Raw genomic sequence first — 21,360 nt, 5'->3', positions numbered from 1 at the left:
AACCAAGATCCCTATTAATAGCATTCCTTGAACAATGCTTTTGTGTTATATTCCTTTAACTGAGTCCTTTTGTTTTATATCCCTTTAATTGAGGCATTTTTGTGCTATATTCCTTTAATTGAGTCCTATTATTTTACATTGGGTCCTTTTTTAAGATCGTCCCTTTGCATATTGTTTAACTGGGTCCACTATGGCAATTATGGAAAAATCCAGTCCTCGTATTTGGAAAATTTTTATTGCATCAATATACTGGAATATAGATACATGGAAATACAATATAATTTACAAGAAAGTACAAATACAGGGAGATACATCAGGGTTACAAAAATACATTGAGGGGATTACGGGGGTAAGAAAATACAAAATATAGGGGAGTTGAATAAGCAGCCTGCGCACAAGAGAATATCCCAAAGCAGCTCCAGGGATACCTACATTCAAAATTAGAATGAAGTCAAGCAGTAAAGGAAATAAATTTGAGCAATCCAGCAATTAATTAGAGAAAATATTCAATAGATTAGGATATATCCCACCCATAAATTCGACCACTGACTCAATTAGAAGGAGAGAATCGGCTCAAATCGCAAGAAATGGGGGATTGGTTGCTGTAGGAAGGAAAACACAGCTAGGGTTTTGTTTAAAAGGAAAACAATGGAAAAGGAAAGGGTCAAAGGCTGCCTAAATTAGCCAAAGCCCCAACCCTATAAATTAGGGGCCTCACAGTTAGAAGAAGCGGAATTTTGAGAGAAACACACAGAAATACATTAAGAGAAAGCGCTAAAAAGAAAAAAATAAGTATTACTGAGAGTAGAGGGGTAGGTTAGGGCAAAAACCCTAGAGAGATTGAAGGGGAAGCTCTTATCATGCCTATAGAAGGAAGGGGCACAACCCCGTGCAGCAACCCGAAGGCACCCCCGCCTACCCAAGAAAGCACTCAACCCAGAATATCAGTTGAGAGACAAGCAAGAGCCCAGATAGAGAGGTGTGCATGGATAAGAAGACCCAAAGGAGTAGAAGGCCTCAGGTATATGCCTTTTGGCTTATCCATCCATAAACTATCATATATCATAGGTACTCGGTTAGAAGATAAGTTACCCTCCCCCCTATATGCATGTAGGTCTCCACTGAAGACCAAAAACGCCCAGCCTTGAGACCCCCACGTCCAAACAGAAGGCCCAACCCTACTGTGGGTTGAGACCTACACACCCAAACCATGAACAAAAGCCTAGCCTTGATAACCCGCACACCCAAACACTGTATCAAGCCCATATTTTGAAACAACCCATGGCTCGCAAGCCCACTTTTTAACAAACCCGAAGCCTAAGTTTTTGTTGACCTTATAGGTCATATCCTATTTTGATAATGACAAATATCTTTGTATTGTACCTATGCTCCGAGTTTGTGTGTAGGTTCATTCTTACATCATATGGTGGCATATGGAGATACAAGGGAAATGAAGACCAAATTATTTTTTATTTGTATTTAATATTTTAATCATTTTGGGTCTGTAATAATTATCGATCTGTAATAATTAATGCATTATATGCATGGTAGGATTATAAGCTCAATGACCTTAGATCGACCTTAGGTCCTTACACATCACTTGGAAAATCTCCTTTAACTGAAGTCAAATCTATACAACTAGGGGTAAAATTTAAGCAAAAACAGGACCTATCTTAAAGTTTGAAAAGGCTACGGCCGACCAAACTCAGCACGTTAAAAAAGCCTTGATCGACAGAATAGGTAAAAAGTCAATGAATTGACTTGGCTAGGGCGACCGATCCAAAATGAACATACTGTTCACGGTTGATCGAACATAAAAGCAAACATTTTTTACCTTCCCTGGACTCTAAGTTCAATATCACCCCGGACGACCGAATTATGAAGTTCCGCAAACCGAACCATTCATCGGGTGACTAAACCTCGAGCGTTGGAAAATCGCCTTGGCCCAACCACCCGGACTCTTCCTCGGGCACCCGAACTCAAAAACTTAACTTTTCTATCTGTGTTTGTTCGGGCGATTGGGCCTAAGGCTTGGGCAATCAAAATTCTTGGGTTGCCTTAATTTAACTGCAGTAATTAGGGTAAAAAGGTCGATTAAACTTTTTTAATAATTCCCTTTGAATCCCAACGATTATATTTTTATCAAATTCTATATATATATATATATATATATATATATATATATATGTTCATTTGGAAAAATTAAGGATTCATTAAGACTTTGATTATCAAAAATACCCTTTGAAATTCCTTGAGCCCTACTTTCACATTCAAGCTTCCATACTCCACTCATTCTCATTCCTTTCAAAAACAACTTTGGTGAGAGTATTTTGAGATAACTGCCACCACAAGCTTACACTCTCATTTGTGTTGATTGATTTTGTGATTTTAGTGAGAGTAAGAAAAATGTTTTCCCCCGTGATTTAATCCATAAATTTATTTTGTGTGGAAACTTTCATAAGCTTGTGAGTCTTTGCATTCTTATTGCAAGACTCAAGAGCTTATCCTTTGTTGTGAAGAAAATATTTTTGACAAGCTGGTTTTCAAAATATCTCGTGTGCTTATCCTTCGAAAAACATTTACAAGATTTTTGCTTGAGTATTGCAGATCTTTGATATTGAACATTGTGATTGATATTTGTTATTTTGAATCAAATATCCCTACACATACACTCTCACACTGTGATTGTTTTACTTGCATTATCTAGAGAGTAGTTATATATATAATATTCATTAAGCTTATAATATCCTATCATATTGAAGTGCATTGGTTATACTGATACAAATCTGCTAATTTGAGAAGCACGCATATTATACACGAAATTTGTGTTTCATTATCTATTGTATTATAGGCGTGGCTTGAAGGGGTGTTATTCTAGCCCGTAAAGATTGGCTGTAAAGGTTAAGGTCAGCCCTGAAAATTTGATCTGGTAATGTATACGGTGCCGCTTCACCCATTAAGTGAGCTTTAGTTGAATCCTCGGACTTGCGAGCTAGAGGCAGGGACGTAGGCAGTTTTGCCAAACCTCGATACCACATATGGTGTCATCCTTATTTTATTTTCTTTACTATACTATGCATGGTTGTTTGATTTATTTGGACCAAATTAATTACAGTTGTATTTATTGGCTTTCTCCTTACACGTTCTAGATTGACCCTAGGTTTGTGAAATACTGTTGTTGGTTAGTTGACCTAGAAAAAAAAAAAATTTAAATATCCAATTCACCCCCCCCCCCCACCTTGGAATTATAATAAAGTCAATAATTGGTATCAGAGCCTCATTGCTTAGACTTAATCGTTTTTTCTACAAAAAAATATCAAAATGGCTCATAATACTGTAACCCATTTTCCTGGGGGACCCTCGTCCACACATCCTCCTATTTTCAATGGTGTGAACTACACTTTCTAGAAACAAAAGATGCACATTTACCTTCAAAATATTGATTGGAAGGTGTGGAGAGTTGTCTCTAAAGGAAATTATGTTCTCATGAAAGTTGAAGATGATGTTAGAGTGCCTAAGACTGAGGATGAATACACTGATGAAGATATGAAAGTTATAAGTATAAATGCAACTACAATGAATAATATATATTATAGACTTGATGTGAATGAATTCAACAAGGTTATGGCATGCGCAACTTTTAAGGAAATTTGGGATAAATTAGAGGTTACTTATGAGGGCACTAGAGATGTTAAGGATAGTAGAATTGACACATTGACTAGTGAATATGAAGCATTCAGAATGAACCCTAGTGAATCCATACAGAGCATGTACACTCGTTTCACTCAGATCATTAACTCACTACATGCATTAGGCAAGAGATATCCACATATGAAATGATTAGGAAAATTCTTAGGGAATTGCCACCTGTTTGGGGAGCAAAGGCTACTGCTATAGCTAAAGGTAGAAACTTAAAGGAAATGTCCCTAGATGAACTAATAAGGTCACTCATTACATACGAGTTGGCTATTAATGAGAGGTTAAATGAACAAAATAGAATAAAGAAAAAGAGTGCTTTAAAAGCATCCACTAACACCTTTAGTGAATGTAGTGAACTAGATTCAGGAGATGACATGGCTATACTTACCAAAAAATTCAATAGGTTCTTTAGAAAGAATAGCGGGTCATATAGAATGTTCAAAGATTCAGTATCTGAAAAGGGAGAATCAAGCAAAAGAAAATAAAAATCAAATGCTCCCATATGCTACAACTATAACAAAGTCGGGCATATCAACCAGACTGCCCGTTATTGAAAAAGGAATCAAAGAAAAAGAAGAAAGCAATGAAAGTCGACACATCGTGGGACAAACAAAATAGCAGTGATTCAGATAGTGACGGCAGTGACTCTGAGGTTGCTAAGTTGTGCCTAATGGCACATAATGATGAGGTGTGCTTAAGATCGTTCTCATCTAAGGACAAGTAGTATATGGATAGCGGTTATTCACGACATATGACTAGCGATAAGGCCAAGTTCGCGTCCATTACTCCCAAAGAAGGAGGATTCGTGACATTCGAGGACAACGTAAAGGGAAGAATCATCGGAGTAGGTAAGGTTCGTAAGGAACCTTCCCTCATTATTGATAATGTCTTACTAGTTGATGGCTTAAAACATAATTTGTTGAGTATAAGTCAATTGTGTGATAAAGGTTATAGAGTGTCCTTTGAAAATGACAAATGCATTATTGAGAATAAATCTGATAACAAAATCCTTTTTACTGCTGATCGTCACGAAAATACCTACACCACTAGTTTTGAAAACTTAGCTTCACAACATGTAACATGTTTTTCTTCTATAAATGAAGCAAGCTGGTTGTGGCATAGGTGTCTAGGGCATGCTAGCATGGATCTTTTGTCAAAACTTGTGAAAAAGGACTTATTTAAAGGCTTACCAAAAACACCTTTTGTGAAAAATAAAATCTATGATGCATATCAAATGGGTAAGTAAACAAGGTCAATTTTTAAGAAAAAGAAAATTATATCCTCTACCAGACCACTTGAAATGCTGCACTTAGACTTATTCGGTCCTAATCAAGTTCAAAGTTTAGGAGGAAAATTATATGCATTTGTAATTGTTGATGACTATTACAGGTTCACATGGGTACTATTTCTTACACATAAAGATGAATCATGTAAATAATTTACTAGACTTTGCAGAAGAATTCAAAATGAAAAAGAGCTATAAAATTTCACACTTTAGAAGTTATAGGGGAATTGAATTCAAAAATGATGGCATAGAGAATTACTGTGACCTAGAAGGTATATCTTATAATTTTTCTACACCTAGGACCCCACAGAAAAATGGTGTTGTTGAAAGAAAAAATAGGTTCTTGCAAGAAATGGGTAGAACAATGCTTAATGAACATAAATTACCCAAATATTTCTGGGCCGAAGCAGTGAGCACTACTTGTTATGTAATGAACAGAGTATTAATCAGACCCTCTCTTAATAAAACTCCCTATGAATTATGGAATGATCATAGATCAAACATATCTTATTTTCATGTCTTTAACTGTAAATGCTTTGTACTTAGGGATAATGAGCACCTAGGAAAGTTTAACTCAAAATCTGATGAAGGAATTTTTCTAGGTTATTCTCTTAACAGCAAAGCTTACAAGGTATTTAATAAAAGAACATTAATTGTTATTGAATTCATCCATGTTGTCTTTGATGAGTCTAATCCTTTTTTCCAAAAGAGGTGATGAAGATGATATTGAAATTAGAAAAGGATTAGAGAAGCTCTCCATTGAAAATAATATAGATAAAAATTCAAAGATTAAAAATAAATCAATTGAAGATAATAAAGTTGAAAATGAGGTTCAGGAACTTCCTAGAGACTAGAAATTTATTAGGAACCATCCCTTAGATCAAATCATAGGTGAACCCTCTCGTGGTGTTGTTACACGTTCTTCCTTAAGAAACCTGGTTAGTCATTTTACATTCTTATCTCAAGAAGAACCTAAAATTATTAAGGAAACCATCCTTGCAAGAAGAGCTAAATCAATTTGAAAGAAGTAAAGTTCGGACCCTAGTTCCTAGACTTGACAATCACACTATTATTGGAACCAAATGGGTTTATAAAAAATAAAATGATGAAAATGGTGTAGTGACTAGAAACGGAGCTAGGTTAGTGGCCTAGGGGTATAATATAGAAGAAGAAAGGAATAGACTTTGAGGAAACATATGTTCCTGTGACTAGGATGGAAGTCATTCGCATGTTACTTGCTTATGCAGCTTTTAAGAATTTTAAATTATTTCAAATGGATATCAAAAGCGCCCTTTTGAATGGCTATATAAATGGGGGTAGGTGTGAGATTTTTATTGACCACAAGAGTTTGAAATACTTTTTCACGTAGAAAGAATTGAACATGAGGTAGAGAAGATAATTGGAGTTGATAAAAGATTATGACTGCACCATCAATTACCACACAGGAAAAGTTAATGTGGTAGCAATTGCCTTGAGTAGTAAGTTAGTGGGTGCATTAGCATCTATAGTGGAAAAACAACATCCGGTTCAGATGGATCTAGAGAGACTGAGAATAGAACTCGTTGAGGGTGATCATCGGACATTTATTGTCAACCTTGTGTTGCAATCGACTCTATAGGAAAGAATTAAAGCAACACAAAGGAGTGATGCAGAGCTAGTAGAGCTTATAGGAAAAGTACAGGATGGTCTGGAGGAGTTTACAGGAGGCCGTGGGTTCTCAGTTATCATTTAGCACAGCATTCCATCCTCAAACAGACGAATAGACGAAGAGGATGATACAAATATTAGAGGATATGTTACGTGCATGTGTGCTGGACTTTTGAGGCAGTTGGTTATGGTTTATACCACTAGTCGAATTTACGTATAATAACAGCTATAAGACCAGCATTGGGATGACACAATTTGAGGCATTGTATAGTAGGAGATGTCGATCCCCATTGTACTGGGATAAGATTGGGGAGAGACATATAGCTGATACAGTAAACTCGGGATAAAGTTAGACTCATCAGGGACAGGATCAGAACAGCATAGAGTTGGCAGAAGAGTTATGCAGATACTCGCCGACAAGAATTTTAGAGTTTGACATTGGAGATCATGTATTTCTGAGGGTGGCACCGTTGAAAGGAGTTATTAGATTTGGAAAGAAGGATAAACTGAGCCCTAGGTATATTGGATCATTCTAAATTCTTGAAAGAGTGAGTCCAGTTGCCTACAAGTTGGTGTTACTGCTAGTTTTGACTAAAATTCACAACGTATTTCACGTTTCTATGTTGAAGTTTCTAAGCTAATTTGGAGTATACAAAACCTAGGGAATGTTAAATGGAAATTATTCTGGGAGTTGTATTGAATAATTTGGGGTAAATGTGAATTTCAAGTTTTTGGGTTGCGAATGCCAAAAGGCGTAAAAATTGGGTATTTTAGCGAAATCTCAGTAAGCCAGATAAGGGAAATAAATTATAGCAATCAATTTTGAGAAATAAGAGTTATTATGTGAAAATGGTATTATGATATTTTACCTGAATTTTGTTTATGATATAAATATCAGATGACATTTGTGTGACATATGATTTATATTGAGATATGTTTAAAACTGAGTTAAATGATTTACCCTAAGAAATATGAGTTTATGAAATGTGTACTGATATTTGGGATTTAAAATGTGGAAAAATAATGAAAGTGAAATGTGTTGGAATATATATCTTCTGAGAAATGATGAAATGTGAAATATGGAAATGTGTTTTATTGAGAAATATTGAATTACATGAAATGAGATGTGAATATGTTTTTATGAGATGAAATGAGTATTGAACTAATGAAATACCATTGAAATGATGAAATGAATGTGATATGAGTATATTGAAAATGTGAACATTGCAATGATAATACTGCAATGAGAATAATGATATGTGAATACTGATATGAGAATATGAATTGATAATATGGGAATGTGAGTATTATAATGTGAATACTACAATATAGATATTGAAATATGAATATGAGAAATATGGTTGTGAGAAATGTGAATATTGCAATGTAAAATTCTATAATATGAATATTGAAATGTGATTGATGAAATGTCAATACCGCATAATGATTGTTGGTATGTGGTAGTGATAACCCTGATGGATGGATATGGAAACCCTAATGATGGGTTGTGACATTGAGTACGGTACCGTTTCTAGTGGTATTAGTGCAACAACACGGGATCATGGAGTGTGTGGCGTGACGGTCAATTGAGCTGTATAGCAGAGTTGTTGTGCCCACTAAGTCCGGATCAGGGCTATTAGTCGTCCAGTCGTACTACAGACACAGGATATATAAGATGATACTTTGATCGAACCGGATCGGTCAACCGCGGTTAGATCCAACCTTTGGGCCTCACAACCTCGACCATTTGGGGAAGCATGGCATAGAATGTGGAGAGAGACCTTGACTATGGGGTGAAGCATGGCGTGAAAAATAGCCATGAGTTAAAAACACGAATGTATCGGTTACCAAGGATACTCATGAGCTAAATATGGAAATAAAAATGGAAATAAAATGAAAATGGAAATGAGAAAGTAAATGAGAAATGAAAGTGTGAGTTAATAATAAAAATAATTAAAGTGAAGTAAAACACACCGCCTGGGGGCTTATAGAGTAAGGTGAGTGTTCTAATAAGTATCAGTTGTAACTGAACCCAAGTTAATCGTGCTAGGATGCAAACGATATTAGGACAGAGGGAAGCTACTTGTATGGGCGGGTAAGCTTCCCTATTCTCAGGAACTTCGTTGGTAAACAGGGGTTGTGTATAATCGGATTTGGAAATAAAATTAAAAGCTTATGAAAGCTTGTGTTGTGTATTTATATGATTATGATTGCGAAATGGTATATTTTCTCAAAAAATATTATCACTGGAACAAATATATGTTATGAAATAATGAATCTCATACTGTCACACACTGTAGATAATTTATTCCGTCTTACTGAGATGTGACTCGCCCAATCATTTAAATATTTTAGGAAATCGAGATAAACATGGTGATAAAGCTCCAAGGTAGAGGGGAGTAGATACCTTGAATAGACAGGGTGAGTATTTTGAGCTAGGGAGGTTTGATTCCCCTAAAGGTTTTATATTAGACTTGTATATATGGATGGTAGTACTCTAGTATGTGTATTCGCTATGGTATGTATATATATGATGACTTCCGCTGTTAGGCTGTGAATATGATGATGACTGTCTACACGGTACCCTATTTGGGCCGGGTTATGTATTATGGTATCAGTGGTTGACGTGGCCGATATATGGTTATATGTATTATTTATATGAAAAAAAATGGTATGAAAAATCAAGGCGTCACAGTTTGGTATCAGAGCCTAGGTTTGTTAGGTTCTGCAGACTTTAATAAATAGTATAATACAATACCAAAGTATAAGAATGGATATTGATGAGATATGAATCAATTGTTGTTAAAAGATGAGATTAGAATTTAGGATTCTGTCTTGCAACCTGGAAACAGGAGTTCCGTGGTTGTTTTTGTGTTTTTCCTGGGGTGACGACTTCTAGAAAACCATAGATACTATTGTTGAATCGTGTTTCTAAGTGGTGGGATTGAATCTTGAATGGGAATTAAGAGTGTTAAGAGAAATGTTTGTAACTGAATATTTTGTGAGTTTGAGTATTTTGGGTGTGTTAGTGAGATATGATAATAGAGTTCTAAAACGGTTTTATACTCTTTGTAGGATGGATCCAGGGAATAGTAGTGCAAAGGCTGGAGGGGATGATGTAGGGCCTTCTAGTATGGGTGGAGGATATCATAATGTTGTATTGCATAGTGTCACCTAGCAGGTGATGTCAGAGATGGCTAGAAGTTCGGGAGGATGGAGCTACACGATTGAGCAGTTCACGCAAATAAGACCTCCATTGTTTTCGTAAGGAGTTGACCCACTTGTGGCTGAGAACTAGGTCCAAGATATGGAGAACATGCTGGCAGTTCTTCCATGTACAAATGAGCAAAAATTTTTATTTGCAATATTTAAGCTGACAAAGGAGGTAAAGCGCTGGTGGAGATCAGCGAAATTATTGGAGAAGCAGAGACCGGATCTTGTAGCGGTGATGTGGAGCTCCTTTTTGAGAGGTACTTTCCCACTACTGTCAAGAGTGCGAAGACAACGGAATTTCTGCATCTGACACAAGGACCGTTGACAGTACAGCAGTATGCAGCGAGATTTATTAAGCTGTCTTGGTTTGCTCCGTATTTGATGCCTGATGAGAAGAGGAAGGGCAGGAAATTTGAGGAGGGTCTGAGGCAGAGTCTATTTACATAGGTTATAAGCTTTCAGGCTCAGACATTTGCAGAGGTAGTAGAAAGAGTTACAGTAATTGAGGGTGACCTTCAGAGAGGAACTGTAGTACAGAGTCAGGGGAAGAGGCTTGCGCCTTCAAATGTACAGGCAGGGTCCAGTCGAGAGCCGTAGAGGAGGCAGGATAGCAGGGGAGGATAGAGATAGGTAGTGAGAGATCGGGTTGTGCAAGGCAGTTAGACGTCCTCTTCTTGTCCACTATGCTACAGGAGACACTCAAGAGAGTGCCGAATTAGAAAGATTGTTTGTTGTCGGTGTTATCAGCCCGAGCATATGGCGAGAGATTGTCGTGCACCTCCAATTGCTGCGCCTGGTTATAGACCATATCGAGGACGTCATCAGGCATCTCGAGGCAGATAGCAAAGAAATATTGTCCTAGCACGAGTCTACACGCTGACACCAGGGGACACAAAGGCAGTAGGAGATGTTGTGATAGGTATAGTTTCACTTCTGTCATTTACAGCTACTGCTTTTTTTATTCAGGGGCGACTCATTCTTTTATCGTCCTAGAGTTTGTTCGGTTTTATGGGTTAGAAACACAGCAGTTGTGCGTCAGCTTGTTAGTGGCTACGCCGACAGAGGCTGTGGGGATATGTGATAAAGTACTTAGTAATTTTTCGGTATGCATTCATGGGAGGATTTTATTAGCTAATCTGGTGGTCTTGGATATGCATGGATTTAAGGTGATACTAGGGATGGATTGGCTAGCTACTCACTATGCCAGTATAGATTGTCATCAAAGAGAGGTCTTGTTCAGACCTCTAGGGGAATAGGAGTACAGGTTTGTGGGGTCTTGTGTGTGTACCCCACCATAGTTGTTATTCTCTATTCAGGTGAGGTGATTGTTGTTTGAGGGTTGTCAGCAATTAGTGGCCTATGTAAAGGTGGTATCAGAAGGAGAGTTGAGATTAGAGGATATCCCGATAGTGAGAGATTTTCCTGATGTTTTTCCTGAGGATTTGTCGAGACTACCTTTTGATCATGAGGTAGAGTTTTCTATTGATCTAGTACCAAGGACAGCTCTGATTTCAAAAATGTCGTACAGAATGGCACCGGCAAAATTAAAAGAATTGAAGAACCAGTTGTAGGAATTGTTAGACAGGGGATTTATTTGGCCCAGTGTGTCGCCCTAGGGAGCGCCAGTATTATTTGTGAAAAAGAAAGATGAGTCGATAAGAATGTGCATCGACTACCAAGAAATTAACAAAGTGAACATCAAGAATAAATACCCGCTTCCCCACATTGATGATTTGTTTGTTCAGAAGCAGGAGACATAGGTTTTCTCAAAGATAGATTCACGGTCTAGGAATCATCAGGTAAAGGTCAGAGCAGAGGATGTTTCAAAGACGGCATTCAGGACTCGGTATGGCCATTACGAATTTTTGGTTATGCCGTTTGGATTGACAAATGCTTCTGCAGTGTTTATGGTTTGATGAATCGGGTATTCCACCGGTATTTAGATCAGTTTGTGGTGGTATTCATTGATGATATACTGGTGTATTCAAAGAGCCCATAGGATCACGAGGAACATCTAAGGATAGTACTTTAAGTACTAAGGGAAAGAAAACTGTTTATGAAATTCAAGAAGTGCGAGTTCTAGTTAGAGCAGGTTACCTTCCTTAGACATGTGATCTCCAGGGGTGGTATCTCAGTAAACCCGAGTAAGATTGAGGCAGTAGTAGATTGGGTGTGACCGAAGAATGTGTAAGAAATCAGAAGTTTCCTGCGATTGGCTGGGTACTACTGCAGGTTTGTTAATGGTTTTTCCAAATTGTCAGGTCCATTGACTAGATTGACCAGGAAAAGGGTCAAATTTGAGTGGTCTGATGAATGTGAGCAAAGCTTCCAATAGCTTAAGCAACGACTCATCATTGCACCGATGTTGACAATTCCTTCAGATGAAGAGGGTTTCGTGATTTACAATGATGCATCACATAAAGGGCTCGGCTGTGTTCTGATGCAGCTGGGGAGAGTTATAGCATATGTCTCTCGACAGTTAAAAGAATATAAGAAGAATTACCCTACCCATAATCTGGAATTGGCAGCGATGGTATACGCACTAAATATTTAGAGACATTATCTTTATGGGGGTAAGTGTGAAATTTTTACTGATCACAAAAGTTTGAAATACTTTTTCATGCAGAAAAAATTGAACATAAGGCAGAGAAGATGGTTGGAGTTGATAAAAGATTATGACTACACCATCAGTTACCAGCCAGAAAAAGTTAATGAGGTAGCTGATGCCTCGAGCCAGAAGTCAGTAGGTGCATCAGTATCTGCAGTGGCGAAATAGCATCCGATTTAGATGGATCTGGAAATACTAGGAATAGAACTCGTAAAGGGTGATCATCTGACATTTATTGCCAATTTTGTGTTGCAACTGACACTACTAAAATAATTAAAACAGCACAGAGGAGTGATGCAGAGCTGGTTGAGCTTATAAGAAAAGTACAAGATGGTCTGAAGGTGTTTACAACTACATAGGAGTTTGAGGTTCCGGGGCACCATCCCAAAACTATGGTAACTGGTGTATTTTGGAGTTTCTAAGCTAATTTGGAGTATACAAAACCTAGGGAATGTTAAATGGAAATTATTCTGGAAGTTGTGTTAAATAATTTGGGGTAAATGTGAATTTCAGGTTTTTGGACTACGAATGCCAAAGGGCGTAGAAATTTGGTGTTTTAGCAAAATCTCAGTAAACCGGATAAGGGGAATAAATTATAGCAGTCAATTTTGAGAAATACTAATTGAGTTATTATGTGAAAATGAACTATGATAATTTACCTAAAATTTATTTATGATATAAATATCAAATGAAATTTGTGTGGCATATGATTTATATTGAGATATGTTTAAAACTGAGTTAAATGATTTACCTTGAGAAATATGAGTTTATGAAATGTGTACTGATATTTGGGATTTGAAATGTGGAAAAATGATGGAAGTGAAATGTAATGGAATATATATCTTCTGAGAAATGATGAAATGTGAAATATGGAAATATGTTTTATTGAGAAATATTGAATTACGTGAAATGAGATGTGAATATGTTTTTATGAGATGAAATGAGTATTGAACTGATGAAATACCATTTGAAATGATAAAATGAAAGTGATATAAGTATATTGAAAATGTGAACATTGCAATAATAATACTGTAATGAGAATAATGATATGTGAATACTAATATGAGAATATGAAATTAAGAATATAGAAATGTGAGTATTGTAATGTGAATACTACAATACAGATATTGAAATGTGAATATAAGAAATATGGTTGTAAGAAATGTGAATATTGTAACGTAAAATTCTGCAATATGAATATTGAAATGTGATTGATGAAATACCAATACAGCGTAATGATTGTTGGTATGTGGTAGTGATATCCCGATTGGATGAATATGGAAACTCTAATGATGGGTTGTGACATTGAACACGATACCGTTGCTAGTGGTGTTAGTGCAACCACACGGGCTCGTGGAGCGTGTGACGTGACAATCGACTGAGTTGTATAGTATAGTTGTTGTGCCCCCTGAGTACGGATCAGTGCTATTGGCAGGCTGGCCGTACTACAGACACGGGATATATGAGATGATATTTTGATCTAACCGAGTCGACCAACCGCGGTTAGATCCAACATTTAGGCTGCACAACCTCGACCATGGGGGAAAGCATGGCGTAGAATGTGGAGAGAGACCAGAACCATAGGGTGGAGCATTGCGTGAAAAATATCCTCAAGGCAACCATGAGTTACAAACACGGATATATCAGTTACCGAGGATACTCATAAGCTAAATATGGAAATGGAAATGAAATGAAAATGGAAATGATAAAGTGAGAAATGAAATAGTGTGAGTTGATAATATAAATAATTAAATTGAAATAAAACACACTGCCACTGAGTAAGGTGAGTACTCTGATAAGTATCAATTGTAGCTGAACCCAAGTTAATCGGGCTAGGATGCAAACGATATCAGGACAGAAGAAAGCTACTTGTATGGGCAAGTAAGCTTCCCTATTCTCAGTAATTTCGCTGGTAAACATGGGTTGTGTATGAATGGATTTGGAAATGAAATTAAAAGCTTATGAAAGCTTGTGTTGCATATTTATATGATTATATTTGTGGAATGGTATATTTTCTCAGAAGATATTATCACTGGAACGAATATATGTTATGATATAATGAATCTCATACTGTCACACACTGTAGATAATGTATTCTATCTTACTAAGATGTCGAGGTAGATAGGAGCAGATATCCTGGATAGACAGGGTGAGTATTTTGAGCTAGGGAGGTTTGATTCCCCTAGAGGTTTTGTATTGGACTTGTATATATGGATGGTAGTACTCTGGTATGTGTATTCGCTATGGTATGTATATATATGATGACTTCTGCTATTAGGCTGTAAATATGATGATGACTATGTACCCGGTACCCTGTTCGAGTCGGGTTTTGTATTATGGTATCAATGGTTGACATGGCCAATATATGGTTATATGTTATTTATATGGAAAAAAATGGAATGAAAAATTGGTACGTCACAATATATCGGTTGTCTAAAGCCTTGTATGGATTAAAACAAGCTCCTACAGCTTGATATGAGAGGCTTAGTGGTTTCCTTCTAGAAAATGGATTCACTAGAGGCAAGATTGATACTACACTTTTCATTAAATATAAAAATGATCATATGCTCCTTGTACAAGTATATGTTCATGATATTATCTTTGGAGCCACAAATGATGAATAGTGTAATAAGTTTGCCAAATGCATGCAAAACGAATTTGAAATGAACATGATGGGTGAACTAAGCTTCTTCCTAGGACTCCATATTAAACAAGCCAAACATGGGACTTTTATATGTCAATCAAAACATGTTAGGGACTTGCTCAAGAAATTTAATATGAAAGATAGTAAAATGCTAGGAACTCCTGTGAGCTCTTCCACTAAACTTGACAAAAATGAGCAAGGCATTCCTGTTGATGTCAAACTTTATCATAGCATAATTGGTAGTCTCTTGTGTCTTATAGCTAGTAGGCCTGATATTATGTTTAGTGTGTGTATGTATGCTAGATTTCAAGCTGCACCTAAGAAATCTCATTTGTTAGCAGTTAAGAGAATACTTAGGTACCTTGTTGGGACTATTGAGTTAGGATTGTGGTACCCTAAGCATACTTCCTTTGAGATTGTCAATTACACAGATGCTAACTTTCCCAGTAGTAAAGTAGATTGAAAAAGCACTAGCAACACTTGTCATTACTTAGGACAATCTCTGGTTTCTTGGTTCTCTAAGAAACAAAATTCAGTTGCCTTATCCACAGCCGAAACTGAATATATTGTGGCTAGAAGTTGTTATGTTTAAACGCTTTATATGAAGCAACAACTTATGGATTTTGGTTTGCGCTATGACACGGTTCCAATCAAATGTGATAACACTAGTGCAATCAATATATCAAAGAATCTCATCTCACATTCACGAACCAAACGCATTGAAATTAGACATCATTTTATTCGTGATCATATGCAAAAGGGGATATGGCACTTGAGTTTGTGTGCACAACTAAATAGTGGGCTGATATATTCACGAAACCTCTTCAGGAAGATAGATTTTTACAGATTAGACGTGAATTAGGTCTAATGCATAGTAGAGATGTAACCTAAAAGTATGATTAAATGCATAAGCTGAAGGGGAGCTACTTAACTAGAAATCCGCAGCTCTGAAATGATAAATAATTTCTCACATAAATTGTAAATATAATTCATACTTTGTAAAATCATACCCAATCTACTATCCCAGGTGGAGCAACGGTTATGATTTCAGATTTCCAAAGCAGTGAATATTTACCAAGGTGGAGATTGTTGGGGATGTAGCCATATTTTGAGTGGAAACGCATGCACTGGGAAAGCTACGTAAAGTGAGGAGCAAAAGCATGAGAGGAGGTTGCAGGCAGAGGGATAATCGTCGACGGTTAAAGCCCTAATCGTCGACGATTTTTGGCAAAATGCAAGGTGCTACCCTCGGCTTCAAACCATTGACGGTTTGGCCTAAACCATCGACAATTTCAGTTAGTTCAAGTCACGAATTCAAATCAATAAGCCAATAGATTGGGCTAATTGAAGGAATTTCCTCCGGGGATTGCTATTGGGTTTCTTTTGATAGGATCTAAATTTCCTGTACATTTAGAGTTTGCATATAATCAATGTTTTGTAACCCTAATATAAGCTTTGACACTGTTGATAGTGAAAACAAAGTTGTTGCTCCTGTAGATGTAGACAAATTGTCGAACCACGTAAATCTTATGTTTTTTGGTTGTGTTTTCGTTCTTCTCATTACTAAGCATTTTCTTCTTGAGTATATTTCATCATCAAGTGATTGCATTGGTTGTTTGTTGATTAATTCATGTGTGATTGTGTGCTTTCGCTGCGCATCCACGACAAACAACATCCACTAAGCACTCTGTGATTATAATATTGTATTATGTCATGTGAATATTATTGTGTATTTAGCATCCATTTGAGATTGATTATAACACTTGTGTGATGAAACCATTTTTGCCCACGTTATAAAACTTAATTAAGGAATCCAACAGCGGACCCCAAGAAACATGTTGTCGTTCATTATGTGGTTCTTGAGGTGAAGGAAGCCTCACAACATTGACGGGTTACCCGATGGTCGTGAGGTGGAACAATATATAAAGGAAAGATAACCTAAATAGATAAGGATTTAAAAACCAATTTTTCTTAATGTTTAAATATCTTGAACTTATTGTGGTACCATTTGAAAGAATGGGTGTGTAAGGTGTACCTAATACCTTCTCCTCACATAACTGAATTCTCGAACATGATTCTAGAACATAGACTAGAGACTATTGGTTCCTTGGACCCTATGATACCAATTATTCGATAGTAATAAGGTGAACTTAACCATATCTAGATAAAAAAAGGTTACTGGTGACTCAATAAACCTATATAATGTAAGATAAGGACATTTAACAACATTCATTGGATAGTCATCCCCATCGATCCCAATCTGCATGTGTTGACAATAACTGTGCATAATCAAACTCTCCCCAATAGAATCGTCAAAATGTGAAAGTGGTTCTAATCTGTAAAGCCCAAAAATCCCCCTCCCACAGTGAAGACTAATTAGGGGGTATTTATAAAAGGAAGACAAAATGTTGCAAGGTGTCATCTTCCAATAATAGATTGACACATCGTATATCAATTAATGAAAATAAATATGGTTTGAATGGGAAAATAAAGGAAACACATGTCATTATTGACATGTAGATGCTTGAGCAACTTAAGAAAATGCCAACGGGTAAGAACCCACTTAGCGAACCTTGACTCAAACCCACCAAGCCAAAAATTCTCTAGAACATCCCAAGACCAAAATTGGTAAAGCCCAGTCACGTGTCTCCATAGTCGATCTTAGTATGCGCCATAAATATTGACTCCTTACAAGAATGAACACATAACATAATTAACACTTAACTAATATAAATTTTATGCATTTATATTGACCTTGCCTCATCAAAGCAATGAGGGTGCAAAGTGGTGTCTTTTCTATCGTTAAAGCAAGGAGTGTGGTGGAACCTCAAGTTGAATGGCCTTAAGAGAGAGGATGCAGATCAGATTGTCAAACCACTATAAACACCTTTGAAACTCTCTTCCCTCCTCTATTTAATTTTCTATATTTATGTATTTTCTTGAATTTCTTTAAATTGTTCAAAATTTGATAATTAAGCATTTAATTTTTATTAAATCCAATTCACCCCCCTCCTGAGTTGCCTGTGGCCTACATACTTAAAATAAAGCATTCATAGATTCAAAAATATATCCATCATTCAATACTTAATGTTTAATTTTCCAAATAATAGAGCACTATTCTTTGGAAAATAGAACATAAGGATCAAACGATCGAATTCTAGAAGAATCATTCAGTGCTTAAGTCAAAAATGGGTTATGGAAATTAAATAAAATGGATTAGTGGGTGAATGGATTTCTTGTGGTCATACTTTTTTTGAATATATATTAACCTTAATAATTAAAAAGATAAACACCTACACTTTGTGTTGGGTTAATTTAATAAAAAATAAATACATGTAATTTGGTCAAATAATTAAATTTTTTTTTTTTTTTAAGTATTCACCATGATCCATACTTGTCTTGTCTAGCCGCCTCAAAACCACTCAGGTCAAATGAATAAGCATGAGAGGCATTACATGACAATAATATAAGGACATCAGGTAACAACCCCAAAAAGAAATAAAATTCAGCTTTAATAAATGTTATAGATAATAGGTTTCTTAGCTTGACAAATTGTTGTCAAAATAGGGTTTCTCTTCAAGATGGTACATTGACCTTTGCTCATATGGTTTGGAAAAATTTGGATCTTTCAATGTGTTGAATTTCCATATGGATGAGACATCTTAGTTTGTTGGATTGTCATGTAATGTCTCATCTACATAGTTCTTTGTAAGATCCATATACTCTTTTTGATATCCTTTCATGTAGGATTTCTAATCTCATATTGAAGTAATTTCTCCCATGATATTGTCATCCTTCCGGTGTCCAAATCGGTGTCTTTGACATCTTTAGTCACAGGGCAAGGTTTTTTGTTGGACATCCTTACAATGAAGAATCTTTGGGCTTAATTGGTGTGGTATTTATATGCTTTGAATCATTGCATGCTTGCATGTGTGAGAGAGTTCACAATTCTGAAAATGTTGTGGTTTCATTTTTTTTATAGGAAATTTCATTGCAACATATGGAGGGTTTTTGATGGAGTGTACTAAAAAGAATTTTGTTTTTGTAGAGGGGGTAATAAAGGTTCATGGTTTTCATTTTTTTTTTCTTCACCTCCTTCACTAAAGCCTTTCTATCCTTCTCCAAAGCTCCTCTTGCACAACTTGTTATTGTCACTGCACTCGTCTCTTTGTTCCAAGTCCTCACAATTGTTATAAATGTATGTTTTTCGTACCTTTTCCATTTTTGGTTCTTGTGTAAGGCCTTAGAGAAATGTTTCATTGGTGGGTTTCTAATCCTATGTGGAGGAGTCATTACTTACAAGTCTTCTCAAGGTTTTATATGTCTTGTCCTTTTCCTCACCCATTCAAGACTCTTTTTTTAAGAAATTTTCTTATTTGTTTTATTTTCTAACCATGGTAGAGAATCCTCTTTTTTCACCTTTTCTCCATTCTAGCAAAGAGGCAAAGACAAGTCCCATGCAGCTAGTGGGCTTTTAAGGAGGCACATTGGCTCCTCTTCTCTCCTTCTAGATCCATGCTTTAGTTCTTGGAGGCTAACACATTTCTTGATTCCAAGGAGCTCTTGATTAAAAGTTGTCGTGGCCCTTCCCCAAGCCTAATATTGTCACTACTAAGGACATTTTAAGGTTGATCATACCTATCCACGATTACATCACTCTTCATCTTCTTAAGGCCATTGAAAGGGCATTTTGTTGCAAGCCTAACAAGGACGATTTGTGCATATGAGAAACATTCTATGATGGATTCAAATTCTCTATCCCCTTTTTTTTAATCGACATCTTGAATCACTACAAAATTTTCTCTTCCTAACTTCTCATTGACTCTAGACAAACTATTGTCGAGCTCATAGTTCTAATGGTAGAACAAGATATTCCATTGAACTTTAAGTTCTCGGTTTTCTTTTTCCTCTCACACAACATTTAATATTTTAAAGGTGGTGGTAATATTGCGCCAAGCCCAAGGAGAAATTCAAGTTAGATGTTATCTCTATTAACTCTATGAGTCCAATCCGGTTTTGATAATGACAAATCACTTGGTATTTGATCTGTGCATTGAGATTGTGAACAGGAACAATATTTAGCATGCATGGAAGGATAGAAAGTCATGGAAGTCATGAAAACTAACATATATATATCTTGGCAAAATCCATGGAACTGAAAGAGTTGAAGAACAAAAATGCAAGCAACAAGTTCAAGATCATCATGGGAATGGGTATTTAGAACTGAATGTATTTACATATTTCATATGATTTAATTTAAGGCTCAACATATACCTTAGACTGACCTTAGGACTCATGCATCTTATGAACATTTTTAGGGGATATTTATGAATTTAGAGATATTTTTAAAATCCCGAAAAATATTTTATAAAAGAGCAAAGAAATAGTGCAAAAGCAAATTTTTCAAACTAAAAAGGAAAATACAGAAATTGGCCAATTCAGAAGACCGAACTCCACGTTCAGTCGTCTGAAGATTCATCTTCAGAAGATTGAAGTTAAGCTCAATCATCTGAAGAATTTCTTTAGAAGACCGAAGATTAAGTTCAGTCATCTGAAGAATTATTGGTGAAACACAGAACCTCGCAGAAGTACATCAGAAGACTGAACTCGGACTTCAATCGTCTGAACCTGACACTTCAGAAGAATGAACCCTAACCTCAGTCATCTAACCTTGTGTCTAGGTTAATTTTTTCGAAACTCTAAGGAACTTTAGTCGTTTGAGCGTCAACCCTCAGTCATCTGAACCTATGGGAAAGTTTAAAATTTTAATTTTTAATGAGAGAACATGCAAATTATTTTTTGATCCAACAGTTAAGATTCATTCTAAGGGCAAGAATATCGATATAATCAACATCTAAACCCTAGTGCCCCACAAGAACAATAACAAGAAGAAGAAAAACAAGAAGTGAAAAGAGAACGAACATTTGGCATACGATTGAGCATATTGTAAGATTGGCACAACTTTTGGAAACACACTGCTAAAACTTTTGCTTGGGATTTCAAAGTTTATACATCAAATCTGAGCTAAGGATATCTTGATCTTCAAAAGTCATTCTAGCGAGTATGTATTGAGGTTTGCTAAATCGATCTACGTGTTAATATTTATTCTCATAGAGTTTTTCAACTAAACTGATTTTCTTGTTGATATTTATTTTTCAAAGAACTATTCATCTCAAAATCCATTATTGAATATAAGTTGAGTGATTGATCTTGAGTGTGCATACATATAAATTGTTTTGATAAGATCATTACTTGAGAAAAGTT

General features: G+C 36.2%; 1 protein-coding gene across 1 annotated transcript in view; it reads right to left on the bottom strand.

Moving 5' to 3' along the window:
* Window positions 1–219: 219 nt before the first annotated feature.
* LOC131168225 (uncharacterized) overlaps window positions 220–21,360 on the bottom strand; it is a 39,669-nt gene continuing 18,528 nt past the window's right edge. Inside the window, exon 2 of the mRNA XM_058127517.1 lies at window positions 220–428. The gene's annotated coding sequence lies outside the window, so the exon portion shown is untranslated. The remainder of the gene's footprint in view (window positions 429–21,360) is intronic.

The sequence above is a fragment of the Malania oleifera genome, chromosome 11 (assembly GCF_029873635.1).
Source record: "Malania oleifera isolate guangnan ecotype guangnan chromosome 11, ASM2987363v1, whole genome shotgun sequence".
Classification (NCBI taxonomy): Eukaryota; Viridiplantae; Streptophyta; class Magnoliopsida; order Santalales; family Ximeniaceae; genus Malania; species Malania oleifera.
The sequence above is the reverse complement of the archived record's forward strand: the minus strand, read 5'-3'. Positions and strand labels throughout refer to the sequence as shown.